The sequence below is a fragment of the Poecilia latipinna genome, unplaced genomic scaffold (assembly GCF_001443285.1).
Source record: "Poecilia latipinna isolate Pla-1442-1.1 unplaced genomic scaffold, P_latipinna-1.0 Scaffold1379, whole genome shotgun sequence".
In the NCBI taxonomy this organism is placed as follows: domain Eukaryota; kingdom Metazoa; phylum Chordata; class Actinopteri; order Cyprinodontiformes; family Poeciliidae; genus Poecilia; species Poecilia latipinna.
Genome location: NW_015113995.1, coordinates 77,221 through 94,165, shown reverse-complemented (window position 1 = coordinate 94,165; position 16,945 = coordinate 77,221). Strand labels below are relative to the sequence as shown.

Below are 16,945 nucleotides of genomic sequence, written 5' to 3'. Positions count from 1 at the left end.
AAATGAGGGAAAAAAAGTTTTCAAAAGTGGGTGTAATAATTTTTTAAAAAAAAAAAAAAAAAAAAAAAGCTCTATGGGAGTTCAGTCTTTTCATTTGAAAGGAGTTTGCATCACCTTTAATTAAAAGTAGAATTCCACCACTGTGACTTCTGAACTCCGTGCCTCGTCGCTTCCTGGTGGCTTTGGTGAGGATGAGACTTTCTGGAACCTGGAAGGAAAAAAAACAAAAAAACAAACAGTTCTCGATGAAAAACACATAACATCAGAAGACAGATGTAAATATGGGCCTTTGCACAAACACAATTTGAATTTCTTATTTTCACATTTATTCCCCACAAACCTACCCTGTCAGTTCTTTATTTAACAAGAGGTTACATGAAAATAAAAAGGCTTTCCTGAGCTTCTCCTCGCTCTCTGGGTGAGTTGGAGGTTAAATGTTTCTTAATAGAACTGTCCTGCTTTGCATTTAAATCAGTTAAGCTCGGGTCAAATGTTTCAGGTGTCCTCCTGCTAATATCTTGTAATAAGAATATAATTGTCCCATTTCTCTGGACAGGCTTTGTGTCGCTGAACCAGGTTAGAAAGCTTCAGCGGTCACACATTTTTCCAGTTCTCTCTCAAATTTTTCCATGACACTGACTTTAGGGGCTTTGAAAAAAAAAATCCTTTCCAGTAGTTAAGCTTTTATGCCCCTAAGCCATTGTCCCACAGTTCTGTAAATGTGTCACAAAGTGTGCACTTTCTAGATGCTGACTTGGGAGAAAGCATCCACTTATTTGAGGAACTCTGCTTCTTCTGATGCTATGGAGCAAAAATAAGGTTTATTTTGTTTTTCCTTTCTGGTGATGATGAGAAGAATGTACATGTCACTTTTAAATTCTACAATTTTACAGTACAATAAATTGATCCAGAAAGGCAGTTTTCTATAATAATCTTTTCAAACAACTTGAAGTCCACCAATCATCAGCTAAATCAATTATTCACAGTTGGAAAACACTGAAGATGTCTGCCAATTTTTCCAAGTGTGGCCATCTTACCAAATTCACCATTAAAAATCAGTGGTCACTTTTTAGTGAAACATCATCATCAAAACCCAGGAGCTTCATATCAAAATCTGTATGCCTAAATTAGCATGTTTTAGAGGGGTATAAGCAGATCGTGAGCAACAAGGTCTTGAGATAAGCTCACAATATTCCTTATCTAGAGAAACTGTGTCTTGACGTACACAGTAGGTGGAGTAAGGACGACTTTCAAAATCTAAACATATTAATTACCAACCTTAACCGACTTATTTTATGCTGCTTCTTCTATAAAAACAATAAATGTGTTTTTTGTCAAGTCCACTAATGAAGTGACAGGAAAGAATGATTTCAATGCATTTTATAGCTCTAGTCAAGATGCTAATGTTAGCATGCTTTGAAACCTCAGATTTGAGGCTAAATGGAAATTTTTGTGCATTTTTAGGAATCACAGCATCGATCAGATAATGCAACTTCTAAGACTATTAATAAGCAAGAGAAAGATCTTTTATTAATGACTGTTTCCTGCCGACACATTTATCAACACTCATTTGTTGGTACACGGAGGTTGCCCGGTACGCAAACTATTAGAAATCAAACATATATCAATAATATAGTCAGTGCCTAAATCTCCACCGGATTTTGATAAGCTACTGAACACTCAGCAGTGTGCACAGATGATTACTTCATCCCCGGGGGAAAGACCTTTTAACCTTCAAAACCAAGAAGATATAGAAAACTGGTAAACCTCTAATTATGTGGACAAAAAGACCTGATTTGTTTCCATTTTAATTCAACCACAAGAGTCAGTCCTACACACAATATTCATTGAAACTGCACAAACAACACAAAATGATATGTGTGTCTTTTTTTTCCCCACAGCCTGCCGTTTCTTTCTCAGTATGGCTTATTGCTGCTGTCAGTTTTAGACTCTGAGTGAGCTGCTTCTGTCTGTAAATGCTAGCTAATGGGAAACAAAACAGAGCTGCAATTAAACTTAGCACATCTACCACTGTGTTGTGTTTGTATCACTCTCTGTCAGAGCAGGAGCTGAGAAATAAACACTCCCGACCGCTGATGTTATTTGACTAAAGAACAGAATATGGATTGGATGCCGTTCCACTGCAGACAAAAGCCACTTATTAGTGGGTGTCAGTGGGATTTGATCCACTCAGAGAGCAATCTTACTGGTAAATTCCTCTGCTGGATTCTGCCCTGAAAAGCTGCAGGGAGAAAAATTACTCAGATTCAAACAGAGCCCTTCACTACATTAAACACAACTCAGAATGCTGAGTTTGACTGCACAGGTGAGAATGTGTAATCATGTCAGGGTTCAGCTCAGAAGTCCATTATTGAACACTTTTATAATCACATTCGGTCTTTTGGCAGCAACAGCATTAGCTGCGTTTCCATTACAAGTGTGCATAAAACTGTAGGAGAAAACCTCACATTTTTGCAATTGCGGTGTGTCCATAAAAAAAGGCAATTAAAATCACACATTGATACGTTTGTTAACATGATAAGTCATTAGAAAAACATGCCACACGATGGCATGTTTTTCTAACCGTAGTAGTTAGAGGACTACAGAATTAATCACGTGACTCGTGTGTTTCGAAAAAAGTGTTTCACTTGTAGTTTTGCTAAATAAATCAATTTTGATAAAGAAAAACCCACATCATGCTAGCAGAAAAACCTTTTTGACAGCAATGACATTAATTCTTGTTTTTTTAGCAAAAAAAACAAGTTTTAAAAAAAAATTTGCTCAGTTTCCACTGAGCAAATTTATTTTGAAAATGTCAAATTGTGCAGTTATATGGTCAATGGTAATACAGCTATTCTTTTTGTAATATAGGTGTTTGACTCTGTGTGTGTGTATGCGTGTGTGTGCAGTAGGACAGAGGAAAAGTGGTGCCATTCAAAGAAATAAAGCAACACAGTGAGGCTCCCTGCTCGGCTGCCCTCATTCTTTCTCGCAGTGTGTAGTATTACAACACATTCATAATTAATGACGGCCTCCTCCTCGTTTCAGTTATGTCCTGAGCCCGGTGGACACCCTGACCTTTGAAACGTGTTACGGTAAGTGTGTGTGTGGGTTTGCAAAAAGAAATTAAATGTTATGACTCTTATTTTCAGTCCAACTATGGGAAAATTAACCCGTGAAGCACAGACATGTACGTTTCTGTAACCACGGTGGAGTCTTGAAAACTAAAATAAACAAATGTACCTTCAAAAAAATCCTTCAGGCATATTTAATAAAAGCCCTTTCCTAAATGGGAAATTAGATCCATCTGTTCAGCTCTTAACCTCTCCAAAGGTTTCGAGAGGAAGAAATTAAATTGAGAGCAAATGGAAGCTGAAAAAGGGCGTCGTCATACAAATGGTGAATTTGAGATTTGTTTATTTATTTTTGAATGAATAACCTAAAGTCTGAAGAAGACAGATGGATTGAAGGGTGCAGACTCAAAATTTTGGTTCAAGTTCCTGGGCTGAATTTACATTTTCTCCCTGTTCCTTTATTTCTCCTACAGTTACACGACTGTTTCTTATTGACCCACTTCTCTCAGTTAGCATTAGCTTTCTTTTCTTCTTCTCATCATTTCATCTAAAATACAAAGATGCGATTAAAATTTGATAGTTTACTAGTAGTGCTGTAGATATGTCTTGAATCATGATTAAGCATTGATAAAAAAAAAAGTGAACACAAAGTATCAGGAAGAAGAAGAAAGCTAACCCAATCATCAAGTCATGTGAAATGTTGCAGATTTAGGATGTTTAGTTATGGTAAAAAAAAATCCTAATCACATTTATTTCCTTATAATTTCCACAATCTTTTTAATTCCATGAGTTACAATGTAGTCTTGTTGTTATTCTACCTAAACAGTGTCCAATCTTATGATTTCCATCACAGACGTCCCAATGTTATGTGTGAAGGTGACTTTGAAAAATATTTGTTTGGAGTGCTAAAGAAAAAATTAGCTAATGTGCTGACAGCGCATTATGGAAACTGTTAAGTTAAGTAATTTAGGATGGTAAGTAAGTTAAGTAATTATTAATGAAACTAATCACTTTTGAAAATAATTAACTAGTGAAGTAACTCAATTATTTTCTTGGAGGAGTAACCAGTATTTATTTTATTTAACCAATACTAGTGACCACATAACTTGCCTACAACTAAACAAAAAACCCATCAGATATAGAATACACTTCTGTTTATGAATGTGTGCCGTCTGTAAATGAACTATTGATCTCTACTGATCTTCTGCTGAAGAGCACAAAATAAGTTCAAACCTTTTCCTGTTTTGTTTTTTGGGGGGCGGGGGGTGTTATCTTCTTTTCATGCATCAGTTGTATCATTGTAAGCCCATTTCAGGAGTTTTCAGAGTCCCAGTTGTGGTTATACCTGAAGTCTCATCAGCACCAGCAGAGGTAGCAGAGGTTTCAAGGGCTGCAATAATGATCTGACAACACTTTACCTAAAACATGCAGCTTTTCTGTTTACAGGAATATCTGACTCAGGACGGTAACACTTTATTTGACAGGGTGTGCATAAGACTGACATGACACGGTCATAAACATGATATAGCACCTGTTATGATCATCAAGGAGTTTTTATGAATGTTTATGACTGTTGTCATGAAGTGTCATTCGGTAAATAATGACACTTTTAATGCAAAGTTGCTCAAAAAGTTGCATTGAAAGTCCATTAAAAGTGCCAACTTTGCATTGAAGTATAAAATATTTACAAAATAATTAGTGGCATGTTGGGCTGGTTCAACATAACTCCTCTGTTTAGAATGAATTTCCACATTCCCACTCAAAGGACTCTCTGGGGCAAAGTCTGTCTTTAAATCCTGGCTGATCGTTCTGCTGTTCAAACAAGCATTTGAACTCCTTAAACTACTACAAGCAAGGAACTGTTTCCACTGTTACTGGGACACGTGATGGTAGCTATTTATACTAATTTCCATATGTATTTATGGGTGGCGACAAGGCGGATCAGCAGCTGCGCTCTATTTCCCTCAAATTGGGGCGTATAAAGGAAAGGTGCGCAGCCTTGTACATGCACATGGGTTTATACATATGAATTTTTGCTGTGCACAGCACAACCACATGAGGCCCCTGGTTATTATAAAACAAAAGTGGAGTTATGAACTGCAGTTATTTTCACAGCTCTTTCAAAGTTTCTGGACTGCCTCAATTTCACTGTAAAAGTTCTAAAGGAGATGACTGACAGCATTTTTATTTGGATCTGCTCATTAAAAACAGAAATCTGTTCAGACATCTTTATTCTTCGAGAGATATTTTGTCATAAATAAAGGTTGCAGACAAAGGGAACGCAATCTGTCGTCTGAAAGCGCTGAGTGGAAACACTCAATACGGTGGCCATTACGGTTTCTGAATATGCAACACAGAAACAGATGGAATTAATTATGCTAAAATAAGTGAAAAAGGCTGGAGAGATGGAATAGATGAGTCATCATCACCATGAGGAAAGGCTGGTGTTATGTATGATGGTGAGTTTCCATCAGCACCAGAACTGGACCTGATGGGACAGTTCTGAATTTTGGAAGAAGGGATCTGTAGAGAAGCTTAAAGCAATCAGTATCTTGCCTTAGTAGGCAAATTCTCTGAATGTCTTCAATTAGAAAAAAAAAAAACATTAGCTTAATTCAGAAGTTAAAGATTCTGGCTAATTAGTCTGGGGCGGATGAAAAATGGATTTCTATCATCTTGAAACAACTCAGTTTCATTGCATTCAATTAAAGTAAAGTAATAATCATGTGATTAATATTGTGTGATTTTTTGCTCTGGGCCAGTCCTCCATCAAACAATTAGTCTGAATGAAAAATGTGTTTCACATGGATGACCTCCCATGATATTAAAACATCATCATGTCCATCACATTTATTCATCGTTAGCTTCTGTAGTGAAACAAGTCTTCTACTCCAATGAACAATGGAATAGAAATATGGAACTGTTTGAACCACTCCCACTGCAAATTCACAAAAAATGTTGTCTCAAGGCATATTGCTATATAACAAAAGTCAATTTTAGCTACATACATTCCAGTCAATCCAAGTTAACGAAGGAATAAATTCAGTTTATTATTGAAATTGGCTAAAAATGTTTCTAAAGAAACCCAAAAGATCACATCAAGTGATGGACTCAGACAATTTGCTCTTGCTGGACGACCATGTGTCGTTGACTTTGTAGCAATCCATCATACTGTGCAGCAGCAGTGGAGAGGAAAAAAACTCCCCTTTATTAGAAAGAAACCTCCAGCAGAGCCAGAACCTGATTATTCTCTCTTCACAAACATACCTGGAGTGTTGCCTTGATTCTTTCACGCATGTTTGAGAAATCATTTAATCTCCCGGGGCAACCACTCAACTGTGCAAAACGCCTGGGTGGACCAAGCTCCATCAAGTTGAGCTTCCGTGTTACAGAGCACCACTCACCCTGCGACTCCCCCACTCAGCTCCTTCAGACTAGCCAGCAACAATTAGCAAACACCTGGTGGAACTGCAGATCTGAGGAGCTCATTTTACAAGTCACTTCTTAGTAACAACGTTGTTTAAGGGTTAATAGAGCAGCGATGCTGTGATGACTTCCTGAAGGCAGAGTTTCAGAAAGAGCAGGAGTTTCTTAAAGAGACAGAAGCCCACTTTCAAGGTGTTCAATTACAAAGTAGAAAAGTCATATTTGATATTTAGAGCTTCTTTTAACAACTGGAGTTAACATAGTTACTTGACTGTGTTATAAAACAGCACTATGCGTCTGGAAAATACAGAACACTGCCCCTTTAACAGAAAATGCTCCTACAAAGATCCTCCTGCAAATTGAGAGGAACAGAGTTATCTGACAGCAATTCATGTGAAATAAATGGGTTTCTGCAAATTTTATGATTTGATGTTTTTGTTTGTTTATGTCTGTGTTCTAAATACGAAGAGTCCAAGAAAGCATAAATATGCGAAGCTGAAATATTAAAACAGGCTCCATCTGTGCTACTGTATGTATTTATTTTAGGAATCTAAATGAGCACTTTTATGACATAATACCAGTAGAATAAAAAGTACACATTGTTCCACCAAAGCTCAGCTGCTGCAGATTATTGTATTCTCTGGTAATCAGCTGTAAATGGTTTCATGTTAGAGCCAGCATGGCAGATGTGACTATGACCGATAGTCCCTCGGGTCTTCTGTCCCTACTAGCAACACATGCTGCCAGCCTAATATAGCCAGTCCTCACTGCAGCTAAAACCAGAGGAAACTGACTAGCAAAGGCAAAACTGAAGTACAAACAAAAAAAAGAGAAGATGCTCAAATCTATCAAGATGGCATCGTGCCAAGAAAACAAGAATGTTGCATGGAAAGTGTTTGCATACACTTTGCAAACACTTGCAAAGTGTATGGGCTTTGTTTAAAGCACTCAATTTGCTTTAAATGGAGTCAACAACAAAAAATGTCGAGTCACTTTAATGTACATTGTACAACTATAACACTGTCTATTATTGATTTAACAATAAAATCACTGCAAACTTTGTTAGATTATCACATCCACTTTATATCCTGCTGTGCAGAATCTAAATCAGTCCAAATTCAATTTAGATCAATCCAGTTTATTCTGAAAACTATCCATTCAGACTATCCAACTGTTAAATTATCGATGAATTCTTAAAATTAAATAATAATAATACTGAACATCTTTTCAGTCCCTCCAGGATTTTGTGATTCTTTTTGTAAATTTTCAATAAAATCAAAATGTTTGTGGTAGTTATTTGGAAACGCAACTTTTTATTACTCGCTGTATAGATCATGGATTATAATCTGACATCAATTAAGGCTGAGGAAGCTGTTTAGTACAAGTAAGAAAGTTTTTGACAATTTTTGAAGAAAATCTGAAATAAACTCCCAATTATTAGCGCAAAAAAAGTGCAGGGATTTGTTGATTTTGCGTGAATTTCCACAATAACTCAAGAAACTGGAGGGTCTGATTGATATAATTTGGCAGTAAACAGATGAAAACTGCATTGGTCTGATTGATAACAAAATATTTAAGCACACACACATTAGCACATTTAGCAGCGAGTACATGAAGTGATTGACAGTGCTAAGCCCCTCCTCCTGGCTCTAATTAGTTGCTTTTGGTCTGGAGCCGTGCATTACTTCAGACAGCAATAGTAGCTCAGGGAGATCATTCTTTTGACAGATTATCTAATAAAAAAAAAACTGTCACGACATGGTACAAGTTTTAACAAACAAGTAAGAAACTCATTCTGTATATGTTACATACTGCAGCTTTAACTTGAACATACCTTTGGCCGGCTCTGACTGTTCCAGGTATGAAGTTTCTAGAAAACAAAGTCAAGCTCTGAACTGCCTACCTGACTCTTTTTTAATAAAATGTTCTCAACGTTTATTTACCAGTAAGTAATGCGTGAAGTGAGTCAGTGAGACAACAACACGGAAACCTCCTGGAAGGTTCCTGAGAGGCTGCACTGCAGCAGAGCTGTGGTCTGTACAGCAGCCGCTGAGCCAGAACCGACTTCCTTCTGTCTGCAGCTCAGCCTGAAGCCACACATTACATTATACAGTACAGATGTGTGGATAGGAAAACGTTTATCTGCTATCAGAGCGCAGCAGAGTGCCGAGGTTGACAGAAAACACAATTCAATAGTTTGATTTTCGGAGTTTTCCGAATCTCTACTGAGTTTGGCTTTAGTGGGGCATGTCTGCTGCTGATAAGCCAGAGCTAAATGACTGGGGTCAGTATCATGCCTCAGTTGGTGCAGAGAACATAACGTGTTAAGACGCCTCTTTAGCCAAATACCTGGCGACGACGACTGCGGAGATATTTCAACCGTTTTTGATTTACGCTTTTCTTTTTTTATTTTGCTTTTGTCATATTTAAAAAAAATAATAAAAAATCCAGCACCTGGTTACGCATCAGCAGCCATATGCTAACGGAGCTCAGGGATGTCCTGTGCGATGGCCTCAGAGGACGCTACCTGTGCAACAGGTCCAGCCATGAAATTTCCTCATCATTTATTTGCTACCATCAGCTGTTGGTGATGTTATGATACAGTGGAAATGATTGAGAACACCTCTGCCAGTCAGCGATTAGGCAAGGTTTAAATCAGTGGATACTGAGACGCTTTAACCCCTTCTCCATAGTCAAGTCTCATTCAGGACCGTTAAAAGTTTGGTTTGGTTACAGCTAAGCTGGGTGTGTCTCCACTGGCAGGCGTTCTGTTGAAGCTGTGATGTCATTTTGTGCAGGCGCCCTTAAGCGGCTTTTTTCTCCAAAATCCCTCAGCTTCTCTGTCCGTTGCAGGCTGCCCCATCCAGCTGAAGGCACATACTGCCTTCTGAAAGTACGGCCTTCGCCATCATTACAGTTATTGTAGTTAACTAACACTAACAAAATAACAAAAACTGTAATTGAGAAAATATGTTTGTTAAATAAATAAAAACAGCAATTAATGGGGAAAGAGGCCAAAAAATTTACACGGGTAAGATTGTTGTTCTTCCATACCTCAGATATTACAATCCTCTCTCTACTCTTCCAAAGCTGTTTGGCTCCTCAGCCTACAAGCATCCCTTTGCTGTAAAAGATTTTCTCTCCAACCTCTCAAACGGTGTCAGAAGCCTCGTCATCTGGCTTAAGCTGGCTGATCCTATCTGGAGACGCGGCGAGCGCCAACCTCTTGAGACATCTGGTGCAACGCAAAGGTCAAAACTGTTTGTGTTTCACTTCCCACAACTTGAAACCAAAGAGGCTCTCCGTGCTCATAGTGCGAAGTGTGGAGACAGGCGTGTAATCACAGTATCTGCTCTCCTTTCCTCACCTCTTGCTATGAATATTTAATCCCACCATAATTTTGTTCTTGGCTATTTCATCAAGAGTCCTGCTTCTGATGTTCTTAACCAAAAACAAGCCAAAAGCAAGGTTCTCTCACAGAGCCAAAAAACTTACTATAAAGCATTTTACTGTTTGCCCTTGTTCATTCTAATTCCCAACCTTTGCAGTTCGCTTGCATAAATGATTTGCTCTGAAAGTTTGATGATGTTCATTGATAATTTAAATGTTCCCACTTTTTAATTCTCTCTAGGATCATTGTAATTTTCCAACCAAGTCCCCGAATCCCAGCTGCTCCTTTTGCAGTCACCGTTAAGAGAATGCAGGATCCACTTCGACAAATCCGTTTAATTAATCTCAAACAATGAATGGAAGGAGGCATCTAAAGTTTGAAATGTATGACATCTGATGTGGGGCAAACTCTGCGCTCTCAGCAGGATGAATCCTTAATGTACTACATTAGTCTGACAAATGCGCATGTCTTTTCAGCTTTCATTCTTCATGATTCGTTAAAAATGGCCCTGTTGCTTAAGACAAGGGAAACTAAGTGGTGCGTAGACTTCAGCCAACAGCTACAGCAGTGAGAATAGCTAGCTAATGTGCTCACTAGAGGAAATAATTTCCAGTTTGGTCATGGAGAAGGTGGGACATCAGCAGGTCGGCACTACTGCTGTATTGACAGCTGTGCAACAAAGTGATCATTTACTACACAATACTGTCTAGGCAACAAACAATGTTGTCGCCTAGACAATATTGGGACTGATAAGGATATTAACCCTTGTGTGTGCGAGGACTGAGGCAAATGATACAAGTGATATGGGTGTGGGGTCGGTTGGACCCCATTTGTAAACACAAGGGTTAATATTGTTTGATGACTCTCTAGTTTCTGATCAACATGTATATATACATTAGTAAAGATCTTGGAGATTTAAAGAAATGACTATACATTCCTAGAGTTGCTCACATTCCCAAACACCAAGTCCTTACTGAATATACGTGTCATTGTAAAGGGCATAGTGAGGACAATAAATATATAAAAAAATATTTGCCACTTATTAATCATTTTTAGAAACATTTACATTTTCAAGGAGCGTTAACCAAAACTCACTATATTCTCAAATATTTATTTTTCATTTCTCACTCAGTGATTTTAAGCTAACACAAGCATGTGAAAGTCTGTTCTCTGAACTGTAGGGATCCAATGGAAGGACTTCAGAACTGGGTTAATGTGCTTCATCTTCCAATTTTTAGAGAGAACTGCGGCACTTTTAGCAGACCTATGAAGGCTCTGTGGGAATCAGTGGGAGCAAAGGTAAACAAATAGATGAGTTTGTCTAGACCCTGCTGGGAAATTAGTCCTTCAGTCCTGGAAATGTTCTTCAGGTGATAGAAGGCCGACTTCGTAACTGTCTTTGTGTGACTGAATGTCCAGTCTGAGTCCATCACCATACCTATTTTGTCCCTGATCTCTAGTTTCCAGCTGTAATGACTGAAGCTGTGTGCTGACTCTAGATCGATCCTCTTTAGATTCAAAGAAAATAACTTCAGTTTTGTTTCTGTGGAGCTGGAAAAAGCTATGGAAGTGATAATGCTTAAAAAAGAAACTAACAAGACAACAAAAGCAAGAGCACAGAAAAAGAAGATAAATATACATATAAAAAGACACACACATCCTGGCACCACTACAAACATGAGAAAATTAATGAGACCTGGTGCTCCCAGTGCTGCTTAGCCCAAAATATTACAGCGAAAAGAGAACAGTGTGCTTCCTTAATAACCTGGACTCTGGCGTTCTCTGGAAATGTCAAGCATGTATTCTGTTTATGTTTCCTTCCTTCTGTAGACTCATTTTGATGAAAACATATCTGCTCCATCCAGACAGTACGGCATTTGATCAGAGACATGTTTGATCAAATGAGAGGATGAGAGGCGGGAAATGCCTCAGAAGGAAGCTGTGTTAGTTACATAACGCCATCTCTGAGCACTTCACAGCAGCTGCGATAATGTGATAATTCTGTCAGTCTGTCAAAGTGTGTGTGTATCTCACTTGGAAAACACAGTTGGTATTGTTTAGAAGTCATGCTTACTCAGCCTCCCGTGGGATTAGGAAAACAGGATTTTATTCTGAAATTATTTTTGAACTGAACTGAGTAGAACTGTAATGCAATATTTACTAGTGTCCCCAAAAAAAGAACTGTTTCTATCCCTGTCCAAATAGAAATTCAGGATAAACATCATTGATGATTCTAAAGCTATAGAAATAGTCTTTATTGTAGTAATAATATGTTGGTGTGCAGAGTGAAACTAGTGAGACTCAGCTAGAAATGTTATATCATTATTTTTTTAATTGTAATAGCTGATGTTTTTTTTTATATAGTTTTCATGTTTTTATTTATTTCTATTGGAGTCTTGCAACGACATTTCACTCAATATCTGCATTGTAAATATGCTATTGAAAGACAAATTATGTCCATGTCTGATATAGTTATATGAAGTGTTTCTTGAAATGCTACATTCAACAAACCCTAAATCTCCTTAAGCTGGCATATAGTTTAAACAGTTATATGCCATAAGTATATTAAAAATATTTAAAACAAAAGAAGCAGCCAGTTAACTCATGAGTTAGGAGTCCAGTTTTGTGACATTAGGGCGGTCACAATACCAAATTTTGCTGGACGATGAATTGTCCCAGAAATTATTGCAGTAAATTATCTTTTTTTTTTTTGTTTTGACACCATTTTCAAGCAACATATTGATAATTTCACAATAATGCAAGCTTGCTCTCTCAAGATCAATAAAATTAAACACCGAGCTAAACACTGGAACTGGAAGATAAAAAAACAACCAAATAGCCAAAAACAATAAATAAAATGGAAATAAAAACCACCCACATACAAACACAAAAACAATAAGATTTTTAAGTCCGTAAACAAAATTACCCTTCAAAATTTATTAATCATCAGAATGGAAGTTATTGACCTCATTTTAATTTACCGTGCGATTAACTGGTGATTGTGACAGGCTGACACAAGATTGGCTTTAGAAATAATTCATCCAGCTGTAGCTCAATAAATTAAAATATTGAAAAATTCATGCATTTCAGTGACTCAGATCATGCGGCAAAATTACACACAAAGTGAAACATTCCAACCTCTTACAATCACAGGTGAGTGTGGCTTACTGGGTTTACAACGGCTAATTGGAGCATTAAGTAAGAAAAGGTTTTTCCATGCAGAAATCTTTAGCTCTACCCAATCATAAGGAATATTGCTGATGACCTCATTAACAAGGATAAGCCACAATAATGAAGCCAGATGTTCGCAGTGCTGTTTCCAGGCACAGTGATGGAAAGCTGAGTGGAAGTGAAAGGTGCACCAGCAGCAAAGGAAATCAATAAAATATAGCAAGCAGATGTAGAAAAGACTTCAAGTTGAAAAGGCAGAGATGGATCCAAGACATGAGATAACACTGCCACATTCCTAGTTTTAACCCCTGAAACAGAAATAATGTCAGAATCATATTATCTAGGATATAAAACAATAAATAAAACTGAACTGTTGCTCAGTGGTCCAAAGTCCTTTCTTCAGATTACAGTAAATATTGCATTTCATTTGGAAATCTAGATCTCTGAGTCTCTAACTGGCCGTATTTCAGAGGAATTGTGTAATAATAGTTGACATAAACACAATATTTCAAAAAGGTAGCAACAGGTTCGAGGCTCCAATTCCTGTTATTTGCCAAGTTTATTAATCACTCAAGGGGACGGTTCCTGCTAGCCAGCAGAGCTTCTAGAATGTTTTTCTTGAGGTCTGGCGGGTCACGGGCTGTAGAAGGATGGCAGACTAAAATATCTAAATAGCCTGCAGTCTTAGATTGCAACGAACATTAGGCCAAAAATAACTGTCAATAAGAGAGGAGGCCATGATATATTTGCCAGCAATGAAATGTTTTTATAGTCCAACTTCAATTGTTCAATGTTTGGAAACATTTATTTTCACAGTATGCTTAGAATGGGCTCTGATTCATTCACCCTGTTCTTTAACCCTGAGTCACTGCTGGTCAGAGAATATACAACCATAACGATGGACATTCAAAGGAGGACCGTCCAACAAGTGGAGTGTAAAAAAGGGTCTAAGAGAAAGAAATGCATGGAAATATGCAAACGTACACCTGAGGCTTACATATGTGAGAATCAGATGGGACATTTACAACACAGAGAGTGGCGAGAAGATGGGAGGGCATTTCAAATTGAGTCTGAAGGCAAAATGCAATTACAATTTGCATAAAGTAAGGCACAAAAAATAAGCCGATGAAGAACTAAAGGACTACGCAGATACAGAGTCGTTAGAAGTAGATGTGATAGAACAAAAAGGAGGCAGAAAAACCGAAGCCTGAGCTGGGCAGAAAGACAAAGTGGAGAGAGAGCAACAGCAGTCAGAGTCAATGAGGCACAGAGGAGCAAAGAAAAATGTGTTTGCATGGGAATTATATAAACGCAGCCTGTCGACCAAATGAAAGCGTTTCTCTCCGGCGCACATTTCCCATCAGTCCCACTAAGAGGAACAGCGAGCCTGGTTGGCGCAGATGCCCCCGAGGTTAACTGTCCAATCAATCGCTCCACTAACCGTCTCCACGGAGACAGCCTGCATGACATCACCGCCACCAAAGGCCGCCGAAGTATCAAACTGATAGACAACGACGTCAATAGTATCCTGTGTCTACAACACAATCTCTGTTGTGGGGCTTGTTTTTCTTTGTGCCATTTAATCTTCCAGATTTAGGCAAACTCTAGTAAGGTCCTTCTTCTGCCTCTTCCTGGATCGAATGGTGTTGAATGATGTGGAAAACAAAAATGCAAAAAGGTATGTACATGGGAATAATAAATTAAATTAGCCTATAATTAAAAAGACTTTAAAGAAACACGCTGGTGATTATAGGCAACACGGAGGTTCTGGAATCTGTCCTGAACCTTGATTGTGCTATAGTTCATATGTGGTAGGACAATAAATCAATAATATATTGTAATAGACGCGTGATCGATATCAAAAGATAATTCAATATACAGAATATTTACTAAACTCCAACCCAGAACCGCAGAGAATTCTGTGCAGAGGGAAAGTTTTATCCACTCAAACGCACAGCTAGGCAAGGTGGGTGGCATCAACTGACTCACTCTTTCGTTGCACAGCAGCAGTTTCAAGTTTTGCAACAGTGCCTCAAAACTGCTTAAAAATAAACAACAGTGCAGAGTTGAAACATAGAACAGAATAGAATAGGATAGGATGGAATATACTTTACTTGATTTGAAATTTCATTGGATATTTTCCTACTAGAAACTGAAGGTTGGAGAAATGAACACAGAAAGTTGCTCCCAGCAACCTGCAGTTGTGCTTCAGGTGGATTTATTTCCTTCATGACCCTCATAATCTCCAACGTAGACATCCGCACGTTTTTCCTTCCATTCCAGTACCCACTCTCTGTGCCACACCAGCTTCTTTCTGTAGTAGAAGACTGCTTAACTCTTTTCCGTGGTGTAACTTGTACAGCGTCTTTATCCTGTTGGGCACACTGCAAACGTTGCAGCTTTACTTGTGCTCGTTTCTTCTTGTATCAAATTAGTATTTGACTTTTAAAGAAAATGTTTGCCTTGCAAAAGGATTTTCTTTTTTTTTCTTTTTTTTTAACAAATATGTCCTGTCAGAAACTAATACATTTTCTTCCAGAACTGCTCTGTATATAGCTCCATCCATCTTCCTTTGACTCCGACTAACTTCCTTGTCCTGTCCCTGTGGAGTGCTTAGCTCCACAAGGCAGCATATCTTTTGTTAAGTTTCTGCCACATGAGGAGGGTCAGAGCGCTGTCAATCACTCCGACATACGGGATTTATATCAAAAACTAAATGTCAGGATGAATACTAAAACATTTGTACTTCAGTTAGAGGGATTAATGTAGTTAAAACTGTATTTTTAAACTCTGTAAATTAAAAATATTGTATAGAAATCAAATACAGTAATGTTTGATTATGTTTTCTGTTATGAGTTTGTCGACAAATGCAGCTGAAATTCCTTGGAGAACATGTAAGGCTGCTGGATCGGCCTTAAGTACCATGTATGTTCTAGGGACATGGCACCTTTTTATTAGCCTAGTAGCTATGTTATCTTCAGTTGTATATCAAATGTGACATAAAAGAAATTTGACTTTGCAATTAAACACCTTAAAATTGGGCCTCTGTCTCTAAAAACTCCTGCTCTTTCTGAAACACCGCCTTCAGGAAGTCATCACAACATGGCTCTTCTATTAATCCTTTAATAGAAGGATTAATATTTAAAATTTAATAGAAGTATAATTATACAAGCTTCTTCTGAATGTTTTACTCAGAAGAAGCTTGTATAATGAGCATGCCACACTATTCAGAATTTTATTTGATAAAGGATTCACCTGGATACCTTTCCTTCCATTGACCAGTAGTAATTATTTTATATTGATCTTTCATAAATCCCAGTGAAGTACAATGAGGAAAGTTCAAGGAGTGTGAATTCTTTTGAGTTTCTTCTGTAGTTTCAGCTTTTTTTTTTTTTTTTTTTTTTTTTTTTTGGCAAACAGCAGAGACTGTGTGACCTTTGAAATACAACAGAAGGTTGTTTTTCCAATGAGGGAGCAGTGTACGCAGAAAACACTGCAGCGTTTTGCACTGCATTCAAACAAACTTGTACGATTTCTCCATTTGTCATGGTGCATGAACACATACTGAATGTACTGAGCTGGAGAGAACATAAAAGATTCACTGGTTTAAAGAAAACTAGGAGGTTCAACTTTCTCTTGATGTCCTGTGTCTTTGAGGGCACGGCTTCATCGATCTCTCTATTACACAGATCTAGCAAAAACACGCAACCTTCGGTTTGGAGAGAAATAGTGTTTGATTTTTCCCCATTTTTCATCACACTGGACACCCATTTGCTTCCACTTCACAACAGCTTCTGTGCAAATGTGAATATAACTGACGCCGAAGGCCTGGCTGTTTCATACTCACCCTGCGGTGAGTATTGAGTGATGTGATATTCTGCAC

General features: G+C 37.9%; 1 protein-coding gene and 1 long non-coding RNA gene across 3 annotated transcripts in view; one reads left to right on the top strand and one right to left on the bottom strand.

Moving 5' to 3' along the window:
• Positions 1 to 16,945, bottom strand: part of LOC106962163 (kelch domain-containing protein 8B) — a 35,179-nt gene that overhangs the window by 4,833 nt on the left and 13,401 nt on the right. For both annotated transcript variants that reach the window (XM_015056395.1, XM_015056396.1), the window contains exon 2: positions 115 to 208. The gene's annotated coding sequence lies outside the window, so the exon portion shown is untranslated. The remainder of the gene's footprint in view (positions 1 to 114; positions 209 to 16,945) is intronic.
• On the top strand, positions 4,707 to 6,664 carry LOC106962164 (uncharacterized). Its single transcript, XR_001427915.1, has 3 exons — positions 4,707 to 4,717; positions 5,375 to 5,380; positions 6,583 to 6,664. It is a non-coding gene; the product is annotated as an uncharacterized LOC106962164 (long non-coding RNA).